This window comes from Giraffa tippelskirchi, chromosome 1 (genome assembly GCF_054371585.1).
Source record: "Giraffa tippelskirchi isolate mGirTip1 chromosome 1, T2T-mGirTip1v1.2.pri, whole genome shotgun sequence".
Lineage (NCBI taxonomy): Eukaryota > Metazoa > Chordata > Mammalia > Artiodactyla > Giraffidae > Giraffa > Giraffa tippelskirchi.
Window position 1 is genome coordinate 3735331 of NC_137275.1, and position 13451 is coordinate 3748781.

General features: G+C 52.6%; 1 protein-coding gene across 2 annotated transcripts in view; it reads right to left on the reverse strand.

The window, feature by feature from the left end:
- The window catches only part of SORCS2 (sortilin related VPS10 domain containing receptor 2), a 486615-nt gene that overhangs the window by 107964 nt on the left and 365200 nt on the right, over window positions 1-13451 (reverse strand). The window lies entirely within an intron of this gene.

A 13451-nucleotide genomic window follows, 5' to 3' on the forward strand; every position in this document is an offset into this window, starting at 1 on the left:
TGTGGCACTGGATCTGGAAAGTCTTTGCTCTCAGCAAAAGCCCAGGCTAATTGTCTCACATTTTTCACACTGTGTGTGTGTGTGTGTGTGTGTGTGTGTTAGCTGCTCAGTCATGTCTGACTGTTTGCGACCCCATGGACTGCAGCCCGCCAGGCCCCTCTGTCCATGGGATTTCCCGGGCAAGAATACTGGAGTGAGTTGCCAGCCCCTTCTGCAGGGGATCTTCCCTACCCAAGGACCAAACCTAGGTCTCCCACATCACAGGCAGATTCTTCATCATCTGAGTCACCACCAAGGAAAACAGTAAACAGTGGTAGTGTGAGAGGGGCTGGTTTGGGAGAGGTCTTCTCCAACCAACTCCAACCTTTCAGCAGCAAAAGTGGTTTCAGGATTGAGAAGTGCCCCATGGTTCCCAGCCCGGGGGCAGGGGGAGCACTCCCCGTTCCCGGAGTGGGGGAAAGTCAGGATCAGGGGAAGTGGGGGAGGCGCTGACAGTCTGCTGAGATCACTTTTATTTTTCTCGGTGTGACGTCCTGACGTCACATAAACACACGGGTGTGCACACACAAGTACATTGCTAAAAGCGACCCCTAACACGGATGCATGACGACGTCTGAGTATCAGCCGGACACTGGCTCTTGGCAGAGGCCCTGGACTCCCTTGGGACAGTGGCAGGGAAATCTCACCAGCTGGTTTCATGTGGGGACTTGGGACCCAGAGGGCACATCACCTAGTCCAAACGCCTTACTTTAGAGTCAGGGACACTAGTGTCTGAGGAGCAGGGGCCACCTCTCCACGGTCCACAGGGCCGAGCTGAGGCTCTGGCTGCCTGATGCTGAATCCAGGACAGGAGACTCCGCCCCGTCTCTGAGCATGGACTCCAGAGGTGCCTGGTCAGAGTGAGGTCCTGCTGGCCCAAAGCTTCCAGGCTGTTCTAAGAGAAATGCCTGCTTGGGACATGAGGGTGGCTTGGGCTGGAGTGCCCACCTTGGGGTGGGACTTGGACAGGGTGGTGTGGTTTGGATACATCAACATAGAACTTGCTGACGTACTTGATATGGGTAGTGAGGCAGAGGGTTCAAGGGTGAACCCGAAGCTTTTGGCCCAACTAGGGGTGGCCCCTTGTTCTGGATGCTTACTCCTTGGAAGAAAAGCTATGACCAACCTAGACAGCATATTAAAAAGCAGAGACAGTACTTTGCCAACAAAGGTCTGTCTAGTCAAAGCTATGGCTTTTCCAGTAGTTGTGTACGGATGTGAGAGTTGGACCATAAAGAAAGCTGAGTGCCGAAGAATTGATATTTTTGAACCGTGGTGTTGGAGAAGACTCTTGAGAGTCCCTTGGACTGCAAGGAGATCCAGCCAGTTCATTCTAAAGGAAATCAGTTCTGAATATTCATTGGAAGGACTGATGTTGAAGCTGAAACTCCAATCCTTTGGCCACCTGATGCGAAGAGCTGATTCATTGGAAAAGACCCTGATGCTGGGAAAGATTGAGGGCAGGAGGAGAAGGGGACGACAGAAGATGAGATGGTTACATGGCATCACCAACTATGGACATGGTTTGAGTAAACTCCGGGAGTTGGTGATGGACAGGGAGGCCTGGCGTGCTGCAGTCCATGGGGTCGCAAAGAGTGGGACACAACTGAGCGACTGAACTGAACTGAACTGAACTTGTTCTGGAGAGGCAAATGGTGGTGTTCTGACCACAGCTGACAGCTTGGAGATGCCTGCTGGTGATGCCCTGCAGGAGTCGTGGAGGCCACGGCAGATCTGAGTGTGGAATCTGCAGGAGACGCCAGGGTGGGGATGTGTGGTGGGTAAGTGTGGTATGTGAAATCGTGAAACCAAGTGGGATTGGGAAGAGAGAGGGAAGAGCCAGGGCATCGGGGAACATCCCGCCCCACTGCTGTGAATTCCAGAGGGAAGTGAGCCTCCCCTTTGACAGCTGAGGAGACTGAGACTCAGCCCCAGAAACACAGCCAGGACAGTGGAGTCAGACTGTGAACTCAAAGTCCTTGATCATGAGCTTCAGAACATTTAAGCATCCCTTAGAATGCCCTACCCTCTTCCAGGTGGTCAACACCTATGCATCCTTCAAGGGCCAACTCAAAAATCCCCTTGTCTATGAAACACTCCTTGCTCCCTCCCATGCCCAATTCCCCACTGTGGTTCCATAAAAGCTTAGTCACACCTGCACTTTAGATCTTATCCCACCTCAGGATCATGGGCCATGAGCCCCTGGGGCTGTGGGCTCCTTGAGGTCAGGGAATGGGCTCTGTTCCCACCTTCTTCCCTCAACTTGCCCAGAAACTCGGCATTTGAGGGGTTCTCTGAAAGCTTGGGGCTTGTTGAATGGATGGATGGATAAAGGGATGCATGAGTGAGTGGGTGGGTGGGGGAATGCGTGGGTGGGTGTGCAGGTGGATAAAAGGGTGGATTTAATAGTGGATAAACGTATGGGTTAGTGGCTAGTTGAATGGATAGGTGAGCTGATGGTGGATGAGTAGATGGTGAGTAGATGGATGGATGGATGGATGACTATAGAGACGAATGGCCCATGGATGGGTGGATGGAGGGATATATGGATGGGTGGGTAGGTGATGAATAGGACCATGAATGGACAGATAAATATACAGGTACATGGCACTTGGATTGGCGGTTGGATGGATGAGTGGATGGATGGATGGATGGATGAGTGCAGGCACGATAGAAATACAACAAGATTTGTAGTCAAGATATTTAGAATTCCGTCCTAGCCTCACTCTTATGAGCTGCCTGGCAAGAATCACACGTTTCCTATTGCTGGTCCCTTGGCTCATCACCTTTCACACGGAGAGGGGTGACCAGCTGTCTATCTGCTGGGCCTCTGTGAGGCTCAAAACGTCCGGGAGAGTGGCTGAGGAATGGCACAGGGCCACGTACATACGAGGCGGCCCCCAGGAACCTGGCAGAGTATGCACCATCGTGGAGTTCTCTTTGCCAGAAATCACCTCCAAAACGTACATCGAGGGAACATAATTTCCACATGGCTGGTTTTAAAACCAAGTAATTAAGTGGTTTTACAGTCAGTTTTTAAAACAAGCTCTTTAAGTTATGAGTATAAAGCATGTCCCTATAATAGCCAAGTTGTTCTGTTTTGTGATTTCTATTGCAATGGATTTTATAATTAGCAGGAAAAAAATTCTATCCAGGGCTGAAGCCACTCCACTGGACTTGATTTTTGGCTTTGTGTGATCTAGCCAACCCATAGAGGTGGGGCTCCCTCGGGACTTGGCCCACGTGGAGACTTGTGGGGGTGTGAGGTGTAGACGGTGATGGACACAGACATAGGACTGCCTACCTAGGATGGAGGGAAGCCAGGGCTATGGTTGTGTGCATGTGTGTGTGTTCCTGTAGGTGTGTGTGTGGGGTGCTCAGAGGAGGGGGAATTCAAGGAAGCCTCCTGATGAAGGCTATATCCCCAGAACCTACAGTAGTGCCAGGTAAGTCTCTGAAAAATAGCATTGAGAGGGAGGGGGAGTAGATGGATGGGTGGATGAATGAATGGTTGGGTGTGTGGATGGATGTGTAGGAGGATGAATGAATAGGTGAGTGGATGAATGTGTGAATGGATGAATGTTTGGATGGGTAGATAAATGGATGGATGGATGGGTGCGTGAATGGATGGGTAGGAGGATGAATGAATAGGTGAGTGGATGAATGTGTGAATGGATGAATGGATGGGTAGATAAATGGATGGACGGATGGATGGGTGAATGGATGGGTGCGTGGATGGATGGGTAGGAGGACGGATGAATAGGTGAGTGGATGGATGGATGAATGAGTGGATGAATGGGTGGATGGATATGGATACACAAATGGATGGGTGGATGGATGGGTAGGTGGATGAATGAATAGGTGAATGGATGAATGTGTGAATTGATGGGTGGATGGATGGATGGGTGGATGGATGGATACGTAAATGGATGGGTGGATGGATGGGTAGATAAATGGATGGATGGATGGATGGATGGGTGGGTCGGTGGAGGGATGAGTGGATGAATTGTAAGTTTCAGGATGGCAGGGCCCAGATCCACCATCCAGGGCCTCCTACCTGGGCAGTGAGTAGCAGTTTATACTAAGAAATCAGTGAGAGTGTATGGAATTGGAGGAATCCCTAATTGGCCAGTTCCTGAGATATTTCCACAAGCAGTGTTCCCAAGGATCATTCCTGGAAAACTGTGTGGGTTGCATTGCTCATGTGGTCCTAACATCCCTCTTCTGTGATGCTAACCTCAGACACATCCTTCCATTGGGGCCAGCGTCCCTTAGTTGCTGAACGTGTCTTGGCACACTCCTGCAAGCGGGACTGAATTGCTTCTCTGACAGGGTGGCCTGGGCTCGCCTTGCTGCCCAACCATGCCCAGCTGGGTCCAAAAAACAAAGTCTGTCACGGTTTCCATTGTTTCCTTGATGGAGAGGTGTGTGTTAGCACACACAGGGAATCAATAAGTACATTTTAATTCCTGATGTATTTTCAAGGCAACCGACCCAGCCTGAGATCCCTGATGTTTGTCCATCAGACAAAGCAGTCCCTTTGCCCCGAATGCTAGGTTCCCCTTCAGCACCTAAGTGGCCCCAGTGTCTGTGGGCCTGGCCAGGCCTGGGACCCTGAGTGCCTGGAAGGCAGCCATCTGCAGCACCTCGGCAGGGGGCAGGGGTGGGGAGGGAGGCTCCGCCTTCAGGGGGAGGAGCCCTGGCCCAGGGGAGGTGCTGCTGGCCTTGGTCCTGGCTCCTTGAAGAAGGGCTCCTCCCTCCCCCTCCCCCCCCTCTCTTCCTCCCCTCCTCCCCTTCCCCTCCCTCCTCTCCCCTCCTCTCCCCCCTCCTAGAGTTACAGTCTTCATTATTTCAGGTGCCTGCTGTGGGGGCAGGCCCGTACCAGGGCTTAACTTGTATTATCTCCTCGTCCTGTCAGCTACCCGCAGGGTGGGATTAAAGGCATCATGGATGGGAAAGTACACGGCAAATTGGAAATTGCTGTAGTGATGTGATGGGTTATTACCGATATTGCTTTCTGCCAACAGAACAGGCCTTGATGGAGAGGTGGGTGCAGGGGCAGGCAGAGGTGGGGGGACCCTGCGGAGACCTGAACACCCTGGCCCAGCCACTCCTTTGCAGGGTTCAGGGGAGGATGGGGACCCCAGAGCAGGTCTGGTTCTTGGGGGATTCGGGTGAAAGCTTGGGGGCTGTGACCCCACACTCCCCTCCCCAGCCCGGCGTGCCCGCTGCTGCAAGGTCACTCTGCGGGGGACACCGAGGTGACTCAGGTCGAGGCATGTCCCCATGGAGATGGAGAAAGCCCCGTCTGCTCTCCCAGCGCTGGCCATGGACCGGGCAGGGGGCAGCAGGAGGGCCCGGCTGGCAGAAGCCCTAGGGATGTGCATGAGGGGGCACCTCTGCCCCACCCCCGGGCTCCACACCCGCTCTTCCCTCCCAGGCCTTCTCCCAGCAACCTCCACGAAACCATCTCGGGTTCCTGTTCTGTCCTGTCTGGGCAAGCTCTTCGTTTCATGACAAAACTCCGACATCCTGGCTGCAGCCACCCACATGGGCCTACAGCCCAGCCTCCTCCTGGGCAGCCCGGGAGTTAGGAGCCCAGGGACCAGGCTTGGCGACCCTGCTCTGAAAGGACCAGAGAGTCACCCTTTTGGCCTGCAGGCCACACAGCCTCAGTCCTCGCTGCTCGTGGATGGACATGGCCTGGGAGCAGCCGTGGCAGCAGGTGGACAGATGGGGAAAAACCCACAGCTGCATGGAACCAAACATCTGTTCACGCATCAGGAAAGATGAGCACTCTTTAAATTTTCAAAACCATTTAAATTGTTGTCCAACCATTTGGAGAAATAACCGAGCACGTCCTGACTTCCTGGGGCCGTCCCTCTGGAGGGACACGGATGGACAGGGCAATGATGCCCTCTGCTCCAAACACGCACGTGGATGAATGAAACCCCCGCAGATGGAGAACGCCTCCATTCTGTGGGCCCAGCTGGGTTCCCGAGGGGACTGGAGGGTGGGAGGGACCCCACGAACAGGAGGTCCCGGGCTTGTCCAAGTGCCCTGCCCCCGCCCAGCCCAGCCCAGACTTGACCCCGGTCACCCTGGCTCTGTGGTCCAAGTTCCTCTGGATTTTGCTGACCTCCAAGCTCCTAGCTTCCACTCTCCCCCCCAAGTGCTAGGACCCACTGGTCCCACGCGGCTCCCCGCAGGGTGCCCAGCAGTCACGCTCTCTGGTCCTGAGACATGTCGCCCTTTGGAGAGAGCTGTCCCTCAGTCTCAGGGCGTCTGCATTTTCCTGGCGCCAGCAGCGGTGGGAACGGGGTCCTCACACGGGCCGGGCGCTGAGCTCCCTGGGTCCCCGTCCCTCCCGCACCCACACGTGTGCCCAGTGACTAGGAGTCCTTCCTAACCACCAGGGATGGAAGGATGGCCTGAATCAGCAGCTCAGAAAGCCCAGCGCCGGGACCGGCAGCCCCGGGCACCGGGGGCTCTGGGTCCCTCCTGCGCCTCCCCAGCCCGAGACAGCGCCCGGCACGGCCCCCACCGCGGGAACGCGAGTGTCTCCTCACCCGGGTGGGGCCCGTGCGGGCAGGGATCCAGGACCCCACGGCTCCAGACCCCAAGGGGGCCTGACAGGGTGCTGGACGGGCTGCCGAGGCAGTGAGCGCCGAGTGTGCCCCTACTCACACACACATGTTACACACCACACACACACACACATTACACATAACACACACCTGCACACACACCACACACATTACACATAACACACACATGCACACATACACACCACACATTACACACACACATGCACACACACACCACACACACACACCACACACACACATACACACATCACATACACACACACCTGACACACACACTTTACACATACACACATGCACACACACCATACACACACATACATTACACACACACCACACACCTCATATGCACACAAACATCAAACACACCACACACACATCATATACACACACACCACACACACATCACACACACACCACACACACACACACACCACACACACACATCACATACACACACCTCACACACACACACACCTTACACACACACTTTACACATACATACATGCACACACACCATACACACACATTACACACATACCACACACACACATTACACATAACACACACGTACACATACACACCACACATTACACACACACATGCAGACATACACCACACACACACACCACACATTACACACACATACCACACACACACACCTCACATACACGCACACACCTTACACACACACTTTACACATACACACATGCACACACACTATACACACACATACATTACACACACACCACACACACATACACACACATTACACATAATACACACATGCACACACACCGTACACCACACACAGTGCGCGTGCACACACACACATATACACACCACACACCTCACATAAAGACACACACACATTACACAAACACATGCACACACACACCACACATCACACACACACATACACACCACACACCTCATATGCACACAAACATCAAACACATACACACCACACACACATCATATACACACACACCACACACACACATCACACACACACCACACACACACACATACACACCACACACACACACCTCACATACACACACACTTTACACATAGATACATGCACACACACCATACACACACATTACACACATACCACACACACATTACACATAACACACACATGCACACATACACACCACACATTACACACACACATGCAGACATACACACCACACATTAGACACACATACCACACACACACACCTCACATACACACACACACCTTACACACACACTTTACACATACACACACTATACACACACATACATTACACACACACCACACACACATACACACACATTACACATAATACACACATGCACACACACCGTACACCACACACAGTGCGCGCCCACACACACACATACACACCACACACCTCACATAAAGACACACACACATTACACAAACACATGCACACACACACCACACATCACACACACATACACACCACACACCTCATATGCACACAAACATCAAATACATACACACCACATACACATCATATACACATATTACACCACACACACATTACACTAGACACACATATACCACACACACACACACACACACATTCCCCTTGGTCTGCAGTTTTAAGGCACTTGGGAACCTTAGGGACCCCGTAGTCACCCATCCACGGAGAAAGGACCTCAGCTGTGGCCTGAGTGCTTTCCAGACAAGAACAGGCTGCTGGTCAGCTTCAACTCTGCAAACAAGTCAGGAAAACGCAGCCCGCGGGCCTCATTCTGAGCGCCATCTGAGCAGAGGGGAGGAGGGTGCAGAGGGGCACAGACAGTCCCAAGGCAGGATGAAGAAGCCCCCATGCCTTCAGCCCCTGCGTGTCTCCTCACATAGGGAGCGTCTCAGCACCCAGTGTCTGGGGGGTACCCAGGGGGGCCTGGGCGGTGGGGCAGGCCGGGAACCCGACTCCCAAAATTTCCTTCTCCAACAAGTCCCCACTCGACACAGCTAATTGCATCTTCTGAACGCGCTGGCGCTTAGTCATTTCAGGGCTGGTAAGATTTCCAAAAACGTCCCCGACACCGTGAACTTGACTTAGCACGCTTGCGCTAATTAGTCTGGGGGCCCCACGGAGGCGGCCCGGGGAGAGGGCATTAGCGGGCTGATCATCAGCTTCATGATTGGAAAACGGGCCCAGGGATGATTATGGTCAAAACTTCATTGGACTGTTCGCCCAGAGCACAATTGCCAAGTAATGAAGGAAATCAGATGCCAGGTTGCATTAGCCAAAAATGAAACACAAAACAAGAGGCAGATAGCATTTGTGTTCGGAGACTGATGGACCCCATCCAAACAGGCTAGGGGGAGACGCTGATCAGTGAGGCTCCAAAGATATGTCACCAAGAGCTTACCCTCCTGGCTCGGCTCATCTCACCTCCCCAAGCTTATCCTCAGCTGATGGGGGGGTGGCGGATGGGACATAAACAGTCCCTGACCCTGCCTCAGGCCCGTGTCCATGCTCATGGCCACTCTGGCCCTGAGGCTTCCATTCTGATCATTTACCTGCCAGGCCCTGGGTCAAGGACACAGAGCAGGACATGGTCCCTGCCTCCTGAAGCCCTTTACAATGTGGTGCAGGAAGGATGAGGAGAGGAAGCCCAGAGGTCTAGGGAAAGTCTAGAAGCGAAACATCTGAGTCTGTAGGGTGTATCAGGGAGGCTTCCTAGAAGTGGTGACAGCTGAGGTGGGGGCTGAAGACTAAGACTTCACTGAGGGAAGCTGAGGATGGGGTGAGCAGGGTGGCCCTGCTAGGATGACCAGGCAGTGGGAAGGCACGCACAGGGCAGAGTGGTTGCCCGGGCAGGTCTGCAGGCTGGAGGGGTCCTGTGCCCAGGCTTTCAGGTTCCATCACAATCTGTGAGAACGGAAGCCTTGTGTAGGAAGCACTGGGGTGGCATCTTCAGGGAGGGCCAGGAATGGGGAGGCCAAGTAGGGGTGGTGCCGGTGGGTTTGAAGCAGGGCAGAGACAGGGTCAGATCTGGTTCTGGAGCAGGCCTGGCACCTAGAGGGTGGCTTACAGGCCAGCTGCCAGCCCAGGGTGCAAGACCTCCCATCTCATCCTCCCTGCTTGCCTCCCCGAGTGGCCCCTGGCAGGCTCCAGCTTTGACCTTCTAATCAACAGAGTGAGCGTGAGAATCAATGCTGCCCTGAGATCCCATCTGCTCTGCGACCCTAGTGACGCAGGGTGGCCCAGTGGAGACAGCCAGAGAGACTTTGCTGGAATCTCAGACTCACACGCAATTGGATACAGCTGCCTTGAGAAACAGTCCCTTCCTTCTTTGAGCCCCAGTTTTGTCTGTGAGGCCAGGGTCTAAATTCCTGGCACCTAGGACTGTCATTGGAGTTGATGTTGTGCTGGAGAAGACTCCAATTGTGGTGTTGGAGAAGACTCTTAAGAGTCCCTTGGACTGCAAGGAGATCCAACCAGTCCATCCTAAAGAAATCAGTCCTGAATATTCATTGGAAGGACTGATGCTGAAGCTGAAACTCCAATCCTTTGGCCACCTGATGAGAAGAACTGACTCACTGGAAAAGACCCTGATGCTGGGAAAGATTGAAGGCCGGAGGAGAAGGGGACGACAGAGGATGAGATGGTTGGATGGCATCAGTGACTCAATGGATATGAGTTTGAGCAGTCTCCGGGAGTTGGTGACGGACAGGGAGGTCTGGCGTGTTGCAGTCCATGGGGTCACAAAGAGTCGGACACAACTGAGCGACTGAAATGAACTGAACTGAACTGAGGACTGTCGTTAGAGAGGAGATGAGGCCACCCTTACAACACCAAGCATCCAGGAGTGCTTGGAGCCAAAGAAGGAGGGGCAGGAGAACGGAGGGCTTCCCGGAGGAAGAGTGACATGGGCTGAACCGGGAGGAGGGGACAGTCCATAATGCAAGACTTCTCCCAGGTGACCTCTCCACCTCGCCTTGAGGACCCACCTCCAGAGCAGAGCGCGTCTCCCCAAATGAACTCATTTAAATGCTGGGCACAAATTTCTTTTCGTAGCCAAAAGGTCAGTGAAAGATACAAATGAACTCCAGAAACCCAGAGAGAGCGCTTTTGAGGATGGCAACCCACATCTCTCTAAGTGCAAATCTGTGGCCAAACCACACAGTCAATTGAAACACCGAAGTCAAAAGCTATCAGTAGGGCTTTTCATCAGCAAACAGGTGGCAGGAAGATGGATCCTGGTCTTGGGGCTCGCGGGCACTAAACTTGTCACTCATAGTTGAATAGCTTCAAAGGAAAACTCAGGGGCTTCCCTGGTGTACAGTGGATAAGACTCTGCCTGCCAATGCGGGGGACGCCGGTTCAAACCCTGGTCCAGGAAGATGCCTCATGCTGTGGAGCAACGAGAGCCTGTGTGCCACACCTGCTGAAGCCCCCACGCTCCAAAGCACATGCTCTGCAATGTGAGAAGCCGTGGCCGTGAGAAGCCTGCTCACCATAACTAGAGCGGAGCCCAGCTCGCCACAACTAGAGACGCCCAGGCACAGCAACAAAGGCCCAGTGCAGCCAGAGATGAATTATTTTAAAAGATATATCTAATGTATATATATTTAATTTATAAGTGGGCTTCTCTTGTGGCCCAGATGGTAAAGGATCTGCCTGCAATGCAAGAGACCTGGGTTCATCCCTGGGTCGGGAAGATCCCCTGGAGAAGGGAAAGGCTACCCACTCCAGTATTCTTGGGCTTCCCTGGTGGCTCAGCTGGTAAAGAATCCGCCTGCAATGCAGGAGACCCTGGTTCAATCCCTGTGTTGGGAAGATCCCCTGGAGAAGGAAAAGGCTACCCACTCCAGTATTCTGGCCTGGAGAATTCCATGGACTGTATAGTCCATGGGGTTGTAAAGAGTCAGATACAACTGAGTGACTTTCACGTTCACTATATATGTAATTTATATATATATATATTTAACTTATACATTGGCTTCTCTGGTGGCCTAGATGGTAAAGGATCAGCCTGCAATACGGGAGAGCTGGGTTTGATCCTTGAGTTGGGAAGATCCCCTGGAGAAAGGCATGGCAACCCACTTCAGTATCCTTGCCTGGAGAATCCCATGGACAGTGGAGCCTGGTGGGCTACAGTTCATGGGGTTACAAAGAGTCGGACATCATCGTGTGACTAAGCACACAATTTATATATATTTAATTTATATACACTTTATATATATATATATATTTAATTTATTTACATATATAAAGGAAAGCTCACTATGGAGAATATGATTCAGCAGTGGCAGCTCCAGCCCCACCCCGTTTATTCAGAAATGCAGTCAAGGGGTCCCCAACTGCCCTGGGGGCCCCCATAACATTTTGATGGAGGGTGTGACTACAGGTGCTAATATACGCAGTGGATGCTACGCTTGGGGTCATGATCAACAGCTCAGCCCTCCCACCCTGGCAGCACCACTACATGCCATGTCTGTTCTGCAGAAGGTGGGATGAAGTGGGCACAAATGGGGCAGGTCCAGTGGAACCCAAAGAGACAGCCCCGAGGACACACGTGTCCCTGTTATGGGGCAGGTGCAGAAGCTACACCTTGTTAGAAGTCTGCCACCAGAAAGGCGCCCTGGAAAATTCTGAGAGGAGTGAGTGAATCTTACAAAGCAACCACTCCCAGCAGAAAGCCAAGAGCCAGACCGAGATGCAGGCATGCCAGGGAGCCGTCTCAGCTTGAGTGACAACCGCTGGGGTCTTGAGGCCACAGGGACAATCCTTTAATAAATACTAAAGAAATGCAATCCACAGTCAAATGGGTTTGAACGGGTATCATCCATGGATAGAAAGACCCAAGCACTCTTCTCCAACAGGCCATAAAGTGCAAATTGTTCCGTGATGTAAAGCGGCTCCTCATTGGAATAACTCAACTGCTGCTCAGCTTAAGAAGTCATAAGATCTTTATATCCAAGCCACTGAAACTCAGCTTCAAAGAGTAAATTATTATGGAGACGGGCTGGCCCATGGGAAGGGAAATGGACTGGTCCAAGTTCAAGGGCTCGAGATTAAAGAAGCACTGTACCCTGACTTGTGTAGCTGGTGCCCCCGCTCTGGCCCAAGGGAGCCCCACTCTCCTCACCCTGCTGCCCCCTGTGTTCCACCTGTGACTTTGTCAGTGCAGGTCCCTGGACCACCTCCACTGAGACCACCTCCTGGAGGATTGTTCATGGGCTTTCGAGGTTGTTCTGCTGCCTGACTGCCCAGTAGCAGTAACCTCCTGCCCTTGTGGGGGTAATCTATGCGGCCCACCTGTGCATTCCCCACCCCACCCCGACTTTGCCCCCCCCCCAGGATGCACACGTGTTCGACAAACATGTGAAGGACAAACTGAACAGGGAGCAGAGGCAGGTGTGGAACAGCAAGTTTTCCCAAAAAGTCCACCTGGGGAGACTTGGTTTTATTGTCAAGATGGCACACTAAATGACATCAAATTCCTCACCACATGAACACAACCAAGCTTAATCAAACCTACCTTAAAGGATTTTAAAGGGCATCACTGAGCTGGCAAGGACACAGAGAACTTGAGAGGTCAAAATGCAAAATGGTCATGGAGCTTAGAGCCAGCTTTCCTCAGTGGATCTGCCGCATCCTGGAGGGACAGTTTCCAGAGCTGTAGCCATCCTCCTCTTCTTTCTAATGATAGAACCCTCAACTTTCAGCTGGACATATGACCACACAGAATAGACCACGCTTCCCAGACTCCCCTGAAACTTGGGGTGACTATATAACTATGTTTGAACCAAGAACATGAGTAGAAGTGCTG